The following is an 18758-nucleotide window of genomic DNA, read 5'->3' as shown; positions in this document are numbered from 1 at the left end:
GTTTGTTATCTAAGGGGATACCATATAGTTTTTGAAAAAATATTCTGTAAGTTAAGGTGTCGTAAGCGGCATTTAGATTGAAAAATACCACCACTGATACCCGATATTATTCGTACCCATCTTTGATTTAGTATTTGTGATGTACATCACTTTGAATAGCTGACAAAATAAAGATATTGGCCAATAGTTTTTGTGGTCGTTGGAGTTTTTGCCAGGTTTAAGCAAGGTAACAACTTTGGCTTGTCTCTAGACTTTGGGTATCTCCTAATTTGAATACAGTTGTTCATCATCTGGATAAGCCATTGTAGTGTTTTTGGTCCAGATTTCGTAATAAGCTTTGTGCTCAGATGCTCAATGTCGGTATTTGTATTATTTTTCATTAAATATGTAGATGGTAGATCCAAGCTCAAAGCTTTTTCCGATAGAAATAGTATATCTATATCTATAATGTGGTTTTCAGCGATCAGCTATATACCAAATATCCTAGGTTAGGCCCTATATGTGTTTCCCATACTAGAAATTAGTTAGATTCGTGTTTAGCTCATATGTCTGATAAGTTTAAGTAAAGTAAAGTTTCTTGATTTTTAGATATACCCTTAACAGTTATAGACATATGTTATTAGAATAGTTGGTCCTAAAAAGGACCAATTTGACAAAATCATATTAAAGGGGTGACTGAAGAATTAGCCGATTAATTAATTAATCATTACCCGGGGTATGCCCGATTGCGGTGGTCTTATTAGTACTTCAATCTTCCTAAAGGCTCGCTTTTTAAACCCCATAAGTAATGCGTAATCTTTTACTTTTTATTAAAAATTTAAATTTTACATGCCGTGTATTACTTTTTGAAGATATGTCAAATCAGATTTGTATAGTAATAATTTTAGGTTCTAAAGAGCCTCTTTGTGGAAAATAAATAAGTTTGTGATATCTGTCACAACTCATATATAGATAATAAAAAAACAACAGTTAAAATAAGTGTAAACAATCTTAACTACATACATCGTCGCCACTGTTCAGGTGAGGGTTTATCACAGATATCAAAGGTTACATTTTAATTCAATGTTCTATTTACGTATCTTCAATATTAAAAAAGTAGAAAAACACATGTTTATGCTTTTATTTTTTTTAATCTATTCTATTTTCTTTCTAGAGTTCCGTCTTTTTTGAACGACCTGTGTTCTTTTTTCAATTGGGCACTTGTCCAAAGCTATGACAAATACTCCTCTGCTATTTTACATTAATATGACAGTCATTATTTTCTCTAAACACTCTGTCCTCTGCTATTCTACATTAATATGACTGATTTATTTTATCTTTCTTGCAACTATTTTAATGTTTATCCTGTGTATCTTCTTCTTCTTCTACTATTTCTTTTTATATAGACATAACTCTGTCTGTTTTTCAATGTGCCTCCAGTAAGTTGCCTTTCCATCGTTTTCGTGGTCGTCCTACTGGTCGTCTTCCTATGGGTTAACCGTCTCTTGCCGTCTTTATTGTTTTATTTGTTGTCATTCGGCATATACGATTGTTTCATTCTACTCTTCTATTTATTAACCAGTTCTTGATGTTCTTCACCTTGCATCTACGTCGTATATCTGTACTTCTAGCTCTATCCCATAGTGTCTTACCATCAATTTTTCCAAGTGTTTTCATCTCTGCTGTGTCATATCCTTTTTGTCCTCTCTGTGTCAGATCTTGTTCCTGCCGCGTATGTCATTATTCGTCTGATGACTGTTTTGTAAATTCTGCCTTTCGTTTCTTTTCCGATATTTTTAGTTCCTCATAATGTTTCATTTAGGCAGCCTGTGGGTCTGCTTGCTCTATTTACTGGGTCTTGCACTTTAGTTTCGAGCTTTCCGTAGCTAGATAATGTGATGCCTAGATATTTAAGCTCTAACACTTCTTCTATTATAATGACCTTCCAGCTCCAATTAACATCTTAGTAAATTTGCTGTTGTAACCATGCATTAAATTTTCTGGCGGTTATATGAAATTTGTGCAGCATACGTTGTAAATCATTTTCACTTTGAAAGAGTAGTATTGCGTCGTCTGTACAGCAGATTATTTTTAGTTCTTATTTTTTATTATTTCATCCATAATCAGGTTGAATAATAGAGGACTCAGGTAATATCCCTATTTTATTTCATTGTCACCTTCAATAGGGTCGGTTAGTTCTTCTTCTACTTTTACTTTTATTGTGTTGTTTTGGTATATATTTTCGATCGTTTTGATTTTTCCTAGAGGTATCTCTCTTGCGTACAATAAGGGGATAACGTTTTTTTAATTTGTGTATCTTCTGTATATCATTATTTCTTTTGTGTATTAAAAATTAAATTTTGGTTATTATTTCTTAATATTCTCTTAACGTGTTTATTAATTGTCTTGTTATATGTGTATCAAGATATGTGTGTCATAATAGATTGTAATGCATATTTCATTTAATGTAATTAAAGTGCTCTTTGCGTTTGCCAATTACTTTCTCACTTCCTCAGCGATAGGTCTTTTTTTCCTCATCAATAACCTTATCCTCGCTCGATACAGCTATTTTTACCCTCTATAGCCCCGTGTGTACTTAAGGCAACAAAAGAGTTTTTGATGCAGAAAACTTTTTTAAAACAATTTCCGACTCTAGTATGCCCTCTGTTAATTTCAGACAACATTTGGTTATAAATTTTAATACACTTTGTGAACCTATGATGAAACCTATATGGAAATGTTTAACAATATGTCAAATGGACATGACTGCCTTATTAGTTTGTATTTTCGATCGTGATTTATTGTTATAAATTGTGTACAATTTATATAAAAATACATACAGAGGCATTATATCAGCATTTAGATATTGATTACCGTTGACATTTGTTTATTTTATTGTGTTGTTTCAGTACTGTGATAAAAACAGGTATGTTGCTTTGAATCCACGCTGGACCATATTATTTTAAATTATTTCTTTAAGATGGATACAAAGACGTTCTACGGGAAAAGCAGTAAATATCCGAGGAATACAAAGACTCTGACTTTGATAGTGATAATAAGAAAGTAATAATGAATTTTCCAGGTACTCAGATATCAATCGATCCAGGATCAAATAAAATGGAAAATGAAGACGATTTGTACGAAGCAAATTTAGACCAGGATACCCATTTAGATTTAGACCAAGATGAAGATGAGGGCGATACCGATAAAACAGAAAAACACACTGAACAAAATGTGCTCAAAAGGTCAAAAATGATCGTAAAAAACATTCAGTGGAAGAGTGGTTCCCGAACAGTATTTCCAATTCCAGAATGGAAAGGTAATTTACCAACATGCAAATTATTAGAACCGGAATCCCCTCTACATTATTTTAAAAAGATGATATCTACCAATATGCTGGAAAACATAATAGAACAAAGTAATTTGTATGCACTGCAAAAGAATATAAATAAACCATTGAATATGACACTAACAGAATTAAACCAATTTATTGGATCTGTTCTACTGATGTCAATATATGGCATGCCAAGGACAAGATCATTTTGGCAGAAGGAAACACGTGTTGCTCAAATAGTCGACACTATATCTAGGAATCGCTGGGAAGAAATAAAAACTAAAATGCATTTCAGTAATAACGAAAATATGGTCAACAATAATGATAAGTTATACAAAATTAAATCGTTCATCAACGGTTTAGTTTAAAATTTTCAAAGTATTCCAATGAGTGAAAAATTGTGTATTGATGAACCAATGATATTATTTAAAGAGGCACATTCTTTAAAACAATATATGAAGAACAAACCCAAAAAATGGGGATACAAGGCATTTGTTTTGTGTGATAGCAATGGTATTGTTTATAACTGGTAATTATATACAGGAACTGTTAAACATCCTCTTCATTTACCTAATGTAGACACCAGCGGTAATGTAGTAATAAGAATGTGTGAGATAGTCAAACCAAACAAATACTATAAAGTATATTTTGACAACTGGTTCAATAGCATTCAGTTGCAGACTGAAATGGAAAAACGTGGACTGCAATGTTTGGGAACTGTTCTTCCAAACAGATTGCCTTATTGCCATTTTTCTGATGACAAGAATATGAAGAAACAGGGCAGAGGTACTGTAGAAGAAAACCAAGCTACAGTAAATGGCATAAGACAAACAGCGTTAAAGTGGTACGATAATAAACCGGTTAATTTGCTTAGTACATTTGTTGGTTCTGAGCCTACTTCGTTAGTCAAGAGGTGGGATAAAAAACAAACATCAAGAATTATTGTATGCTGTCCAAATTCAGTGCAATTTTATAATACATTTATTGGAGGTGTCGATCTTATGGATTCACTAATTGCTCTTTACCGAACAGATATAAGATCTAAAAAGTGGTATCTAAAAATATTTTTTCACCTTCTGGATTTAGCTGTTGTTAACAGCTGGTTGTTGCATCCTCGTGATTGCGATTACTTTGAAATTAAAAAGAAAAACCAGTTGCCTTTGTTACAGTTTAAGTCCCACTTATGTAGCGTACTGTTAGTAAGAACTGACCAGATCAAAAACAAAGGACGTCCCAGGCTCAGTGAAATTGAGAACGAAATTGTAAAAAAACAGAGGAGAGGATCTACTGCTATTGTACTACCAAAGGAAGTTAGGCTTGACCAAAGGCCAGTAATTTCTGAAAAAAAGGGAAGATGCAAAAAACCAGGATGCTGTAATACTTCTAAAGTAATGTGCGATAAATGTAAAGTTGCTTTATGTTTTACAACTACAAATATTTGTTTTTTTGAATGGCATAATAAATAAGTATATAACTTGTTTCGTTAGTTTTTGCTAAACACTCCCAAAACACTTCCCAAACGAAATTTAAAAAATCTAAAAAAATTACTAGTTGTTGTAAATGGATATTTGAGCACATATACAAATTAAAACATTTTATAAACAAACAAGTTTACAAAAAAGTAGGGGCAATACAGGGCTAAGATATATTTATATTTCACTATATGCTCTATGAGTTGGTTTTCAATTCAAATTTGCACCTATGACGAAATTTATAATATTATCTAAGATCTGGTGCTTTCATATGAAACTGGAATAAAACACTTGTTAGATAATATTTATTTGTTTTGAGTACATTTTTTTTTAAAACCTAGTATATAAAAAAATAAATATTTGTCTGTCAACAAATTTCTATATAAAAGTACGAGGCACTATTATTCTTATGCTGTGAGCTTTGCTGCTCTGTTACTTTTATAACGCTTAAGCTATTTTTAATTTATTGTAAATATTTTTGAGGTGTGTTTAGTTAAATGATCATTTTTAAGGTTAGTACATTTGATTAAATGAAATTGACATTAATTTGATAGTTTCCATTTTATTAGTGTTGATGGTATATGACTAGCATCTGTTGGTACTATATATCAATTTCAACATGTGGAAGTGAGAGCACTTTCTTGTTAGTAATTTCAGTTTAAATTTTGACGAAACCAGAAATAACCCATAATATTCTTTCCGTGTGATCTTAGTATTTCCGTTGATTAAATAGTATAGGGTATCCAATATTTCAATCATCGGTATGTCAGAGTGATTTTTATGAATTTTATATATATTTGCAAAATGAAAAAGAAAGTTTAGTACAGGCAGTTAAACAGCTGATCTGTCAATTTAGAAGTAAGAGCAAGTACCAACTTGCTGAAAAGTATACCCATACACAAAAGGAATAATAAAATGTACTGCACAAACTATAGCGCTATAAGCTATATATAAGCTATATCTCTATTAATAATTAGGATATACAGTATTTTTTCTAATACACCTGGAACGATTGAGTAAATAGGTGAACTATAAAGTAGGTGAATATTAGTGTGGAATTAGAAAAACTTAATAAATCTTTGATCAATTATTCACTATTAGGCAGTTAATGAGAAATGTTGGGAATACACATACAAAAAAAATCATTAAACTAGTTATTTATAGATTTTAAACAAAGACTGATATAATCATAGGAATAAAACTATGAAATACCATTACAGAAAAGAATACTGTCGACTTATTTTCAAATGTACATTGATTTCAAACAGGAAGATTCCATTCCAAACTCTATTTAAAAAGTAAAATCAATAAACAGATAATTATATACATAAAGATTATACAAATCGCAAATATTGGAAAACCTAAATATGCGTGGTCCAAATATTAAAAATCAAAGTGCTTTAAAAAGTGAATGAACTCGCCTAACAGCTGTTTTGAAAACAATATATTATGAAACGAATTGGGGATATTATATTACACAAACTAAACCGCTTGTCTACAAAAAAATCAAGAAAATATGACACGACAGGAAAGACTAATGACTTTACAGCTAATTGTCACATAAATATCAATGTAAAGCAAAAATACTTATTTAGATAAACGTATAATGTTTCACTAAACGGTAACGAAAAATGTTACAAATAAAGGTTAAAACATGCTTTTCAATTCGCGGTAAAAGATTTAATAAAGTTCAGCACACACTATAAATTCGTAACAAAATTCATATACCAGTAAACGGTGCTCGATACAGCAGCAAAGTAATTTTGGCAACAAATATGTAGGTTGTACTTTACCCCATTGGAATCATAGTACCCGCTATAGAAAATGGTGTCTTCTTTGACATCCAGCAACCACAAATGTGAAATTAGGAAAGATTAATGCGAAATTAGGAAAATTCAATGAACCGTTGATCAAATATTCACTATTATATACTTAATGAAAAATGTTGGGAATAAAAAAAAACATTAAGCTAGTTATTTATAGATTTTCAACAAACATATGATATAATTATAAGATTGTAACTAAAATGCTATGGAAGAACTAGGCATACATAAGAAAAGTAACTGCCAACTTACTTTCAAATGTCCAGTGACCTCAAACAGGAAGATGTCCTGTCTCCAATCGTGTTTACCATCGTTTTGGAGAGCATCTCCCGGAAAGCAAATACAGAAAATCTCATAGTTTAATAATTAAGGTCCTCATATTATACGGACCTTCGACGATAAGTTTAATATAGTAGCGAAAATAATTATTGGTAAGCAAAAAACATTAATACATTAAATAGAAAAAAGCGCAAAAAAGGGTCCTCCAAATCAACGATAATAAAAAAATATATGGCTATCACTTTGAAATGTTTCATCGGTCTAAATATTTGGAATTTAAAAGCACTTTTAACAAAAACACTACAAAAGAGAATAACAACAGAATACAAGCTGGCAATTGCTACGTTTTAAGCAAAAAAATTAAATCCAAAAATACATCCCGCAGTAAAAAAAATAAGAATCTACGTACGTAAGTAAAACACAAACAATGAAAAAATAAAATAAGAGCCGATTGAGCGTCGTAGAAAGAAATAGATAATTATGTTATGAATAAGATCACAAATCAAGACAAAGTGCAAAACAATAACTTTAGCGTTGAGATTTAATTTCTTGTACGACGGTGCAATTTTTATATACCTGTTTGACCTTAGCATTAGTTCCCGGTCGTAAAACACTTCTGAGGGCTTTTCTAGCAATCCTGATCTCAGTAGTACCTGAGTTTTACTTACATTATTTTATATATCCTGATTTTAGTAGTTCGCATTACACTTCTGGATTTAAAAGTGTTATGAGGTGATACATATATCAGTTTGCTACCTGAATTTTCCCTTTTATCTCTTATGTGACAACGTTATCTGCGATATCTAAAACGCCCCAATTTTTCAAAATTTTATGGGTCTATTGTTGCGTTATATGCCCTATTCTACATCATCTCTTTTGTCTGTTAATAAATATTTATTTGGTTTTATCGTTACTATTATACCGTTTTTTTGCTGGTAATAGCATTATTCTATAGTATTGTTCTGAAGCTGTTTTCTTATTATTCTATAGTATTTTAATATTTAATCTATGGATTAAATTCGGATAGCGGATAGTGATATTCTTTACTTTCTCGGAGAATTTATAGTGTAACACACAAAAACCGTATTAAATTGCCAAAAACTTCCTTGCATATTCTATTTATTTATGAGGGGCAGCAGCAATATCAGTACCTACCATAATAATGCATATAGTCCTGGACTGGCTAATCGTTGGATAATAGGAAACATGGATGTAGCAGTTTTAATGGTTTGGTGACTGCTTACTGAAATCGGGGAGCAGAGATATCAGTACCAAGTTAATGACTATAGGAGTTGCGGATACATTTTCTGATAATTTAGTTCCTCCCTTTTTTTTAAATATACTATAGAAGTCTCAAGTACAGGTCTCATTGGTACAGGTAATTGTGAAAGATGCATAAGGTATTTAGACATCGTTTTTTGTAAATTGAATGTTTTAGATTTTCAGATGTATAAACTTGACGTGAATTAATTTGGACTCGTTTAGTTTAGGCTCTAATAGGTATACTATTTGTAGGTTAAACTCCCATGCTATACTTTAGCAAAGGCCTAAGCAATGTCAAAAAAGACTAGCACAATTTTTTTTTCTAAAACGTATTTCTCAACAAGTTTCTCACTTAGTTATATCGATAATTCTGTATATTCAATTAATCATGAGATACTTTTTATCTCTGAATAAAAATTATCGGTTTGGAATCAGCTCCTTTTTTTATTATTGGTTTCATTAACTTATATAAATAAATATAACCTGATTTAAAGTAAAGCTGAAGTTGGTTTTTAAATGCACACTTTAATACTCTGTTTTTGTTTGCCTTATTTTTAGACCTTTTGCTCAAGCGCCCATCTCCATTGTCTCAATCATTAATTCAATTATCTCTCCTTATCTCTTACTAACACCACACCGTTAGCATACATCAGGCACCAAGGAATATCTCCTTGACATGTTTTCGTTAATTTTTCCAACACTAATTAGAAGAGATAAGGGATTAGCACTGACCACTGATGCAATACTATTCTCAAATGAAATTTATCAGTCTTACCCTCACTTGTTCTAACATTAGTTTTCCATTACTTGCCTTATGATAAAAATTGCATCCGTTGTTGATTTGCCTTGCATGAATTTAAACTGAATATTTCTGTTTCTTCCTGTATCCTACTATCAATTATTCTCTCCCATAGTTTCATGGTGTTACAGAGTAGTTTTAGGGCTCTATAGTTTGTACAGAGTTTACCATCTACTTTGTTTTTGTATACAGGTACTAAAATGCTACTTCTCCATTCATCCGGTATTCGCCTTACTTTCAAAATTCTATTAAATAGTCCTGTTAGCCAACTTGTTCCTGATTTTCCTAATGCTGATCATATATATCCAGGGATGCCATCAGGACCTATGCCTTTTCTTTTTTCATCTTATGTAGCTCTTAAATTACTTCAGCGGTCGTCATTTTCGGCACCATTGCTATTACTGTCTCTGTTGCCTCTATAGATGCTTTCTCAAACTCTTAGTTTAATTGGTCGTTAAAGAACTCCTTGTAGCCATTTTTTACATCCTTTCCTTGCATAAATAGTTTAATGTATTTATTTCGTATACATTTAATCTGATTAAAATCTTTGGTTTTCTTTGCTCCACTTTTAGCAATTTTGTATATGTTTTTTTCTTAGTACTCAGTTCATTGTACAGCTTTTCATGCGCTGCTACCTTAGATTGTGCTACCGCACATTTGCTTCCTCTTTATCTATTTGATACTTTTGATAATCTTATTCTGATATTTTTTCTTGCCCCTCCTTATATAATCTTCTCTTGTCTTTTATATTGTCTTAAACATCGTCTGACTATCTATATTTACCAATTTTTAAGTCAATTTTCTGAGATTTTTTCAAGTATTTTAGTTACACCCTCTTTAATAATTTTTGACACATTTCTCCAAATTTCATTATGACCTTTTTCCATATTCCAACACATTCTTTTTTTATTTCTGTTCTAAATAAACTACTTTGTCGCTTGTTAACGTCAATTAATTGTTTTTGTGACTCTTCTCGATATTTTGGTTTTATTTCATATTTTACTTGTATATCTAGTACCAGCACTTTATGCTGTTGGCTTACAGTTTCACTAATTATTACTTTAGAGTCTTTACATAAGGGATTGGCTTACGATCCATATTTGGAATTGATTTTGTCTGCTTTTAAATTGGATAAGTTGGCTTTCTCTTTTCTAAAAGCATGTACTAACAGTGGACTAGGTATGGCCACTGTTAGTACATGCTACTGCTAATTCCAGCATATTATCTGCCATATTATTTGCTGCTAATAGCATTCTAATATTTCATCTATAGATTAAATCCGTATAACAAATAGATATTTTTCACTTTCTCGGAGTAATAATATTCTAACATAAAAAATCCTATTAAATTGCCAAAACATTCCTTGCATATTTTATTCACTTATAAGGGACAGCAGCAATATTAGTACCATAATAAGGGTATAGTCCTGGACTGGCTAATCGTTGGATAATAGGAAGCATGAGTGTAGCAGTTTTAATGTTTTCGGGACTGCTACCTGGTATGGGGGAGCAGAGATATCAGTACCAAGTTATTGCATATATGAATTGTTGCTTGAACTTTATTATTATTAAACAGCACTATATAAACAGCACTATATTCTATAACACAAGAAACACTGTTATAAAACAGTCGAATAATATACAGATTCTCAATTCAAATATTCAAAAAATTAAAGAACAGCTTACTAAAATAGAAATCGCCTATTTAAAATGCAATCCATTAATGGCCCAAAGTACCAAGCACTTATAGCATATGGTAATGATATTGATCTCATAAGAAACTCTCTTCCGTCTGCGACATCTTCAACAAAGTGAAGAGAACACGAAAAATGTTTTACTTAAAATCAACAAAATGAAAAACAAATACAAGCGAATCAACAGAAGAGAGCAATTCAATCTAGATTGTGAATAAAACAAGTGATGTTTTTATCTAAGGGGACGTCATAGAATTTTTGGAGAAATTTTCTCTAATTTAATATGTCGTAAGCGGCATTTCGATTGACAAATACTACCCCTAATACCTGATATCTTTCGTACCCGTTGTTGATTTTTGCAACAACGGGTACGTTATTACATACTTTATAAGTATTACGAATAAAAATAAATAAGCAAGAAGAATGTAAGTGTACTATATTTAAACCAAGTGACAGAAAAAAGAATATTATACATACATGTACTTCTAAATTAAAAATTATATGCCTGACAACGCAAGATACAAAAAACAATGATTTGACATTGAAAACAATGATAGCTTGCACAAGCGACAAAGTATTTAAAACGATAAGGCCGAACATATTATATGTAATTGTAATAGATATGTTGGCTAAAATTATACCATAAGACACCGAAATATTATATCTATGTGTTTATGTGTATCTAAAGTATAGTAGTATATTGAATTTCCTACATTAAAAAATCGAAATATTTAAATTAGACAGTAAAAAATTATAATTTTAAGATTGATTTATAAATTATTATAATTTAAATTTTACTGCTTGATGAAACAAATATTGTAAGTCATACACTATAGCAATCGAAACATCGGAAAGTACATTTATAATATAATAAATATTTCAGTGCCAATGTATTAAAAAAAATTCTAGTACATAAACATGGACACTTGCCTATTCAAAGTTTATAATAGACACTAATTTTAGTTTATCTATAATTAAAGCAAGTAATATAAATTATAATTATTAAAATATTTAACTACATTAACCAAGTACGTATTTGTGAAATTTCTCGATGACTAAATTGATTGATATTTAAATAAATTTGAAGTTCCAAAACGTACCTGCTGTAAAATTTAAAAATCTACGACTAATCAAATTATTGGCAACATCGGAGGAGTTTAGTTGGGTACGCAAAGAAATGTATACGGATCCCAAAAGTGTTTTAACGTATTACAGAGTCCACTTAATCCGACGTGTTGGTCGGAGTCCACATAAAGCGCTACCCAGATAATAATATACACGGTGTATATTCGCCTGGAGTTAGTATAATACCGTTTTAGTACGGAGCTCTCATTAACCGCTAGATCTATATATATATATATATATATATATATATATATATATATATATATATATATATATTATATTTATATATATATATATATATATATATATATATATATATATATATATATATATATATATATATATATGTATATATATATATATATATATATATATATATATATATATATATATATATAATATATCGATGGTATAGTGCACAGAATTGATAAGTACAAAAATAGTAATTTTCCAGGAGAACGATTTGAAAGTTTGATGTTGTGTAGGAAATGAGTTAATAAGTTTATAGCTGCCGCAATATTCTTTAATTATTCAATAGTTACTTAAGTTCATAAACAATAATATAAACACATTTAAAATATTAGCAATATTCTTCTATGTCCAAATATTTAATAAGCAGTATGTACTTAGCACGTCAGTCGTTCACTAAGTGGTACTTACCACATTTTGGCATTAAGATTGACAGTGTTGATAGGGAAAAAATACCGGTAAATAGTTTTTTTGTAAAATTTTATTCATTTTTTAACTATACTCATAATACTCTTTAGGGAGAAAAAAATAAAAATTGAATCGCCTACTTTATTGAATTTTGAATTTGTTCAGAATCTGTATTATCATCTCGTAATGCTGTCATAGAACAGGATAAAGATTCATAAAACGATGTATAATCATTGGGCATTATTCCTCTGTTGAGCAATGAAAGTAAGTCCTTTTTTAGCCTGACTTATAGGACGCTTGTTTGGATAAGCGTGTTGTAATGTTACTGACTCCCATTGTTTTACCTGTGAATAAAAAAGTTGTTTTTTATCAACAGACGAATTAATCTCATACAATTATTATTTTACCTGTGCATTCCTCTTAGGGTTTCTCCTTTACAAAGCGGAACCATTTAATTTTAAGCCACTTAACGGAATCACCTGCAGTATTTTTGGTAGTATTGTGTAGCGTTTCCTTTGACAGAAAGTGTAGGTCATAAATCTCCTCATATGTCAATGTTTGAACAATATACGGTCTAGGGTTTATTCTTGCAGCAGATATAAGTAACGCCCATTCTCTAGTTGTATAAATTTTCTTGTGTTTCCGCGCTCTTTCAATAGCTGCGTGTATAGCATCTGCTTCTAAGTAGGAATGCCCTGATTCCATAAATTTGAAATCTATTGTCTCTAGGTGGTTAAAGTGATTCACTGCATACAACATGGCTGCGGAGATATGTTTATTTCTGTTTTGCCCTCCACATGTATCGGAGAAAGAGGAAAAGTGAGTAACCGTCTCTGGTAGCATTGACAGATATTTTAAAAGACATGTTCCAATTTCGTTGCTTCCTTTTTTTCCGTTGATCTCATCCCAAACGAAGCAATATCCATCTTTACTGTGGTTTTCGAAAAGTGTGAAGTTATATGCAGTTAATTTCCTCTTATAGTATATTTGGGATTCTGCTGCATGCGGTGTACTAAGTACACTTTGGAGATCAAACGATACTAATCGAAATGTCTGTCCCTAGTCTTTTATAGCTTTCGTCTTATCCGCTGCTTTCATGTCTGTCCATATCAGATTTTTCCCGGTCTTTATGTGCCGTCCACTCGGCTTTCATTTGTTCAGTTTTATCAGAATTGCTACGATAAACATTGTATTTAACGCACTGATCCTTCTTTTGTGCCTAAAAAGTAAGTTGAGGATCATACGAATTAAACATTGATTTATACACGTAATAGCACACCGGTGCACCCACATTTTGTTCTTGATATTAACGACGCATTATACTAATGTTTAAATCCGATGATAAGTATAATCTTTTCGTGTCCCTACGGCAATAATGAGATTCCATTCGGAGAAAAAAATCGATATGTGCCTTAACTTGAGCGATACTGTGGTCAGATGTACTATTTGCAGGTTTTTTACCAGTCCTTCCATCTAGGCCAATGTAGTTTCCTGTGACAGATAATAATATATGTAAGTTGTCAATTAATGCGGTGACTTATTGCTAATGTCTTGCATAGAAACTTCATACACACTCGAATCAGTTTTCCCGAACAAGTTTTTAAATGGTACTTGTAAGAATGTTGCTTCGGTTTGGTAGCTTAAGTCCGTCGACGTACAACTATGCTGGTTGTTATCAGTCAAGACAACATGTTTTTCTGTTTTTGCGTGTCTCCAAGAGCCCAGTACTCAGCACATATAGCAATACGTTGCTCCTCAGTGAAATTATATGCACATTTAAATCTAAAATAATAAAACGTGAATTGCCCTTTTATACTACAATTAATAGTACCGTGTCATACCTGTACTTGCTGCAATCTACATTTTCCGGTCTCTTCTGTCCAATAAGCCTCTCCCCTCATACGGCACTTTTTTATATTCTCCCGTTTCCATAATGTAGGCATCGCTTTTCTACGCCGAGTCATTTTTGGGCGGTTCTATGTTTTCTTGAGCTATTTCTTGATTTTTTAAAAGATAAACAAGCACTCGCAAAAAAAATAATACTGAAAATAACGCCTAATTAACACATTGTATTAAAAATAATGAGTGGTAAAATTGTGAAAAGTCATCACTCCACAGAATAAAGCTTAGAGATCAACACTTTATTAGAGTTTTACATACATTTAACTTACCATTGGCCGTATTGTCAGATTCGTCGCTTTCCTCTGAGCTATCGCTTGGTTTATACAAATCAGAAGAACCATCACTAAAGTCTACTTCATCGATGTTTTCACCTGTATAATAAAATTCACAAATTAAAATCCAAATGCTGTGTAAAATAGCAATTCTTACAAATAATATTGAAATTTAATATAATGTTCACCATATGGCGCGCACTACATTAAAAATTAAATCACAAAGCAACTTTAGCAAGTAGTAGGTTCTCTAACTAAAAGCTTACCGTCTTAATCGAGTATATCAGGATTGTCTACTAAACTTTCCTCGTCACATGGCAATTCACTAGTTGAAGGTATTGATATTGTTTCAGTATTTTCTACAACAATTACAATTATTAAATTTCAAACTTAACCTCACAATTCACTAAATGCCTTACCTTGTTCGGATTGGATAACAAGATTAACCATTGCTCGGCCACGTGATTCCATTTTGGAAATAATCACTTTCGTTCTTTTTTATACAAAATCACAATAAATGTCTTCGATTGATCTACTACAATGTTTTCTTCCTAAGAACGTCTACACAAGGATTAATCTGTGTCACTTTTACTTGCGTGGCGTTGCCAAGTTGTATACTAGCAAAAGCTATATGTGTACTTACCACAGTCGTGTTCGCTAGAAACGGATTTCTTAGTAGCACAAATGGGATAAGTATCCATAACACAATTGTGATTTACAATATATTCAGACTTACAGCACTTAGCACATAAAGACAGTTTGAATCTCTGAAAATATTATTGATACACCTACAACATTTGTGCACAACATACTTTACCTTAAGCTAATAATTACTGTGCACTTAACCCCGAAATGGCCAAAAATGTACTTACCACTTCTGTGCACTATACCATCGATATACAGGGTGGTCCTTAAGTAATTGTACAAACAGCAACTGTAGATTCTGCACTTTAAAATATTACGATTTAGGCCAACTTGCTTTAATAAAATGTTGATATTAAGAAAGATACAGGGTGTTAAAGTGGAAATTTAAAATTTTATTTTTCGCTATTACTTTTATGTTTGTGAATATTTTTGGAAAAAAATTGACAGTTGGATGCTTTCGAGTAGGATAAATTATAATTTTATACTTACTTTAATGTTACTAATAAAGGGCGCCACATATGCCACATGTGTGGCATAAATTTGCGCTTAACTTTTTTGCTCTTTAAGTTAGCTCCATTTGTGTTAAAACATATTAAAAATACATTATTTTTGCAAAGAAAAGGTATACTTGTTAGTAACCTGAAAATTTAACCGTTTTCGAGATAAATGCATTTTATAAGTCAGCTGGACAATAATTCTTAGTTTGATATTTGTGCGGTAAAGCACTAAATACCTGTATATAAGCATAATTCATAGTTTATTTTTATTAAAACAACTTAAAGATGATAATGTAACATTACAAAATGCTTTGTTATGGGTGCTAAATGTCCTATTGGAGAAGAAAAGATATTTTATCTTCTTCTTTAGGTGCCGAGTCCGTATTCAGACGTTGGCCGTCATCATGTTTACAATTTCCTTTTGCTATGGCTTCTTAAGTTTCTATAATGGTGTTGTATTACTTTTTCTCTATTGAAAAATGCTAAAAGCCCAAAATATATGGTTTATGCAAGATGGTACACCACCACATTCCAGAGAGAAGGCAGTTAGAATATACTTAAATACAACTTATCTGAATGTTGGATTGGTCGTGGCAGTCATATTCCTTGGCAATGTGGTGAAATATTGATATAATTATTTAATTCATAAAAAATTCGAAGAGAATACTTATTGTTCATTACGTAAATTCTTTACCCATTTTTATTAGGACAAAGAGAAACTAGAGCACAGGTATTGAATAAAATATATGTGTCCTGTTTCATAATACTTTTGCTACAAATCTAACCTGAAAGACTCATTTTTACAAAAACATTATTATTGTCCTAATAACCGATATTGTTATAAATATAGTAAACCCACAGGCAAATTAGTTCAGTATAATATTAGTTCGTTAGTAAATCATAATAGTCCATTTGTTCGAGATGTAATTATAGTTACTCGTAAGCTGTAGCCTACTAAATGTTGCATATAAAATACTTGCAGTATATATAAAAGATAAGCTATCTCAAAATATAGATAATGACATAGGGGAATATCAATGTGGATTCAGAAGAGGGCGCAGCACAGTGGATCAAATTTTCCTACTGCGTGAAATACAAGCAGAAAGCTACGAATATGGGAAACCTACAATGGCCCTATTCATCGACTTTAAACAAGGGTTCGATAGGATAAAGCGCAAAGAAATATACAAAGCACTACGTGAAATGGGAATTAGTGAAAAACTGATAAGAATGGTAAAAGTGACACTCCGAAAAACAGAGAATAGGGTTAAAATAAATTGCCAAGAAACAGATAAGTTTGAGGTCAGTGAGGGGGTGCGACAAGGAGACCCACTGTCATCGCTGTTGTTCAGTATCGTCCTCGAAGTTACCATCAGAGAAGCTGGAATCAACAGGTCAGGACTTATATATCAAAGAAAACACCAATGCTTAGCATTCGCTGACGACATTGTACTGATAGCCAGAAGTAAGCAAGAATTAAAAGAAATAATAAAAAGATTAGAAATGAAAGCGAGAAAGAAAGGGATGTACATAAATGAAGAAAAGACCAAATATATGGAATGGACAGAAAGAGATTACATACAAGAAGAATATCTGACAGTAATAACAGACGAAAAAACATATAAATTCGAAGAAGTAGAAATATTCCAGTATTTAGGAGCAACATTCACGAGAAGACCAAATATGAAGGAAGAAATCCAAGCGAGAATTATGGCCGGTAACCGTTGTATTTTTGCACTAAACAATTTATTAAGAAGCAAAAACATATCTAGAAGGGCTAAGATAAGAATATATAAGACAGTAATAAGACCTATTGTATTATATGCCAGTGAAACATGGACAATGAACAAATCCGAGCAAGTCTTGCTGCAAGTCTGGGAAAGAAAAGTCCTCAGGAAAATATTTGGAGGTATATTATGGAATGGTATATGGATAAAAAGACCAAATATGGAATTAGAGGAGATGTATGGAGTGCCGAATATCGTAGGGATCATAAAGTCACAAAGACTGAGATGGTTGGGACACATCCAAAGGATGGAAAACACGAGACTGCCAAAAAGAATGCTAATGGGAGGAATAGGAGGGAAAAGGAAGAAAGGCAGACCGAAAACCAGGTGGAAGAAGGATGTTGAAAAAGACATAGAAAAACTTAAAATACCAAACTGGAAAAATAAAGCAACAAGCAGAAAAGAATGGAAAAAAAATAGTAACCCAAGCCATGGGCCTTCTAGGCCTGGAGAGCTAAATTATATATATATATATATATATATATATATATATATATATATATATATATATATATATATATATATATATATATATATATATATATGTAAGCTGTAACGTAATCATATAAATAAGTAATGTCATCCATAGGTTATTCCGTGTGTGTGTATAAGTAACCAATGAACGAGATACATCACAGTTTAATACATTATTTAACTTCTGCGACAAATAAGATGTAGTTCCATAATATACCATAACATTTGGATATGTATCCAAAATAATATATTCATCCATTATACATTATAGTCACCATGTAGCCCCGAATTTAATCCGCTTGATTTTGGTGCATGGGGCGAATTAAAACAAAGTGTCTATAAGAATCCCATAAACATTCGCAACCAACTATGGGAAGAAATAAATACTGCAGCAGTTTCTTTAGAACCAATGATGCTATTTAATATAAGACGATCTTTTATGGAATATATCGACAAATGAATTAAATAAAATGGTGGGCATATTGAACACTTTCTTTAACAAAAAGTTATGTTATTAAGTTTAACTATTTCTTAATTTGGTTTGTAAACAAAATATTTTGATTATGGCTTTAATTTAACATAAAACGTAAAGTGTTTGATGTAAAATCCTATTATTCTCTTATTTTGTCAAATCCTATGATTAACTATCCTGCTGATATATTTATTTTATTTAATATTTCGTTAACCATTAACTTTAGCTAAAGGTATTTTATACCAAAATTTAGAAGTATTAATGTTTTGTCTATTTTTTCTTCGT

Source organism: Diabrotica undecimpunctata, chromosome 11 (genome assembly GCF_040954645.1).
Source record: "Diabrotica undecimpunctata isolate CICGRU chromosome 11, icDiaUnde3, whole genome shotgun sequence".
Lineage (NCBI taxonomy): Eukaryota > Metazoa > Arthropoda > Insecta > Coleoptera > Chrysomelidae > Diabrotica > Diabrotica undecimpunctata.
Note: the sequence above shows the minus strand (reverse complement) of the source record.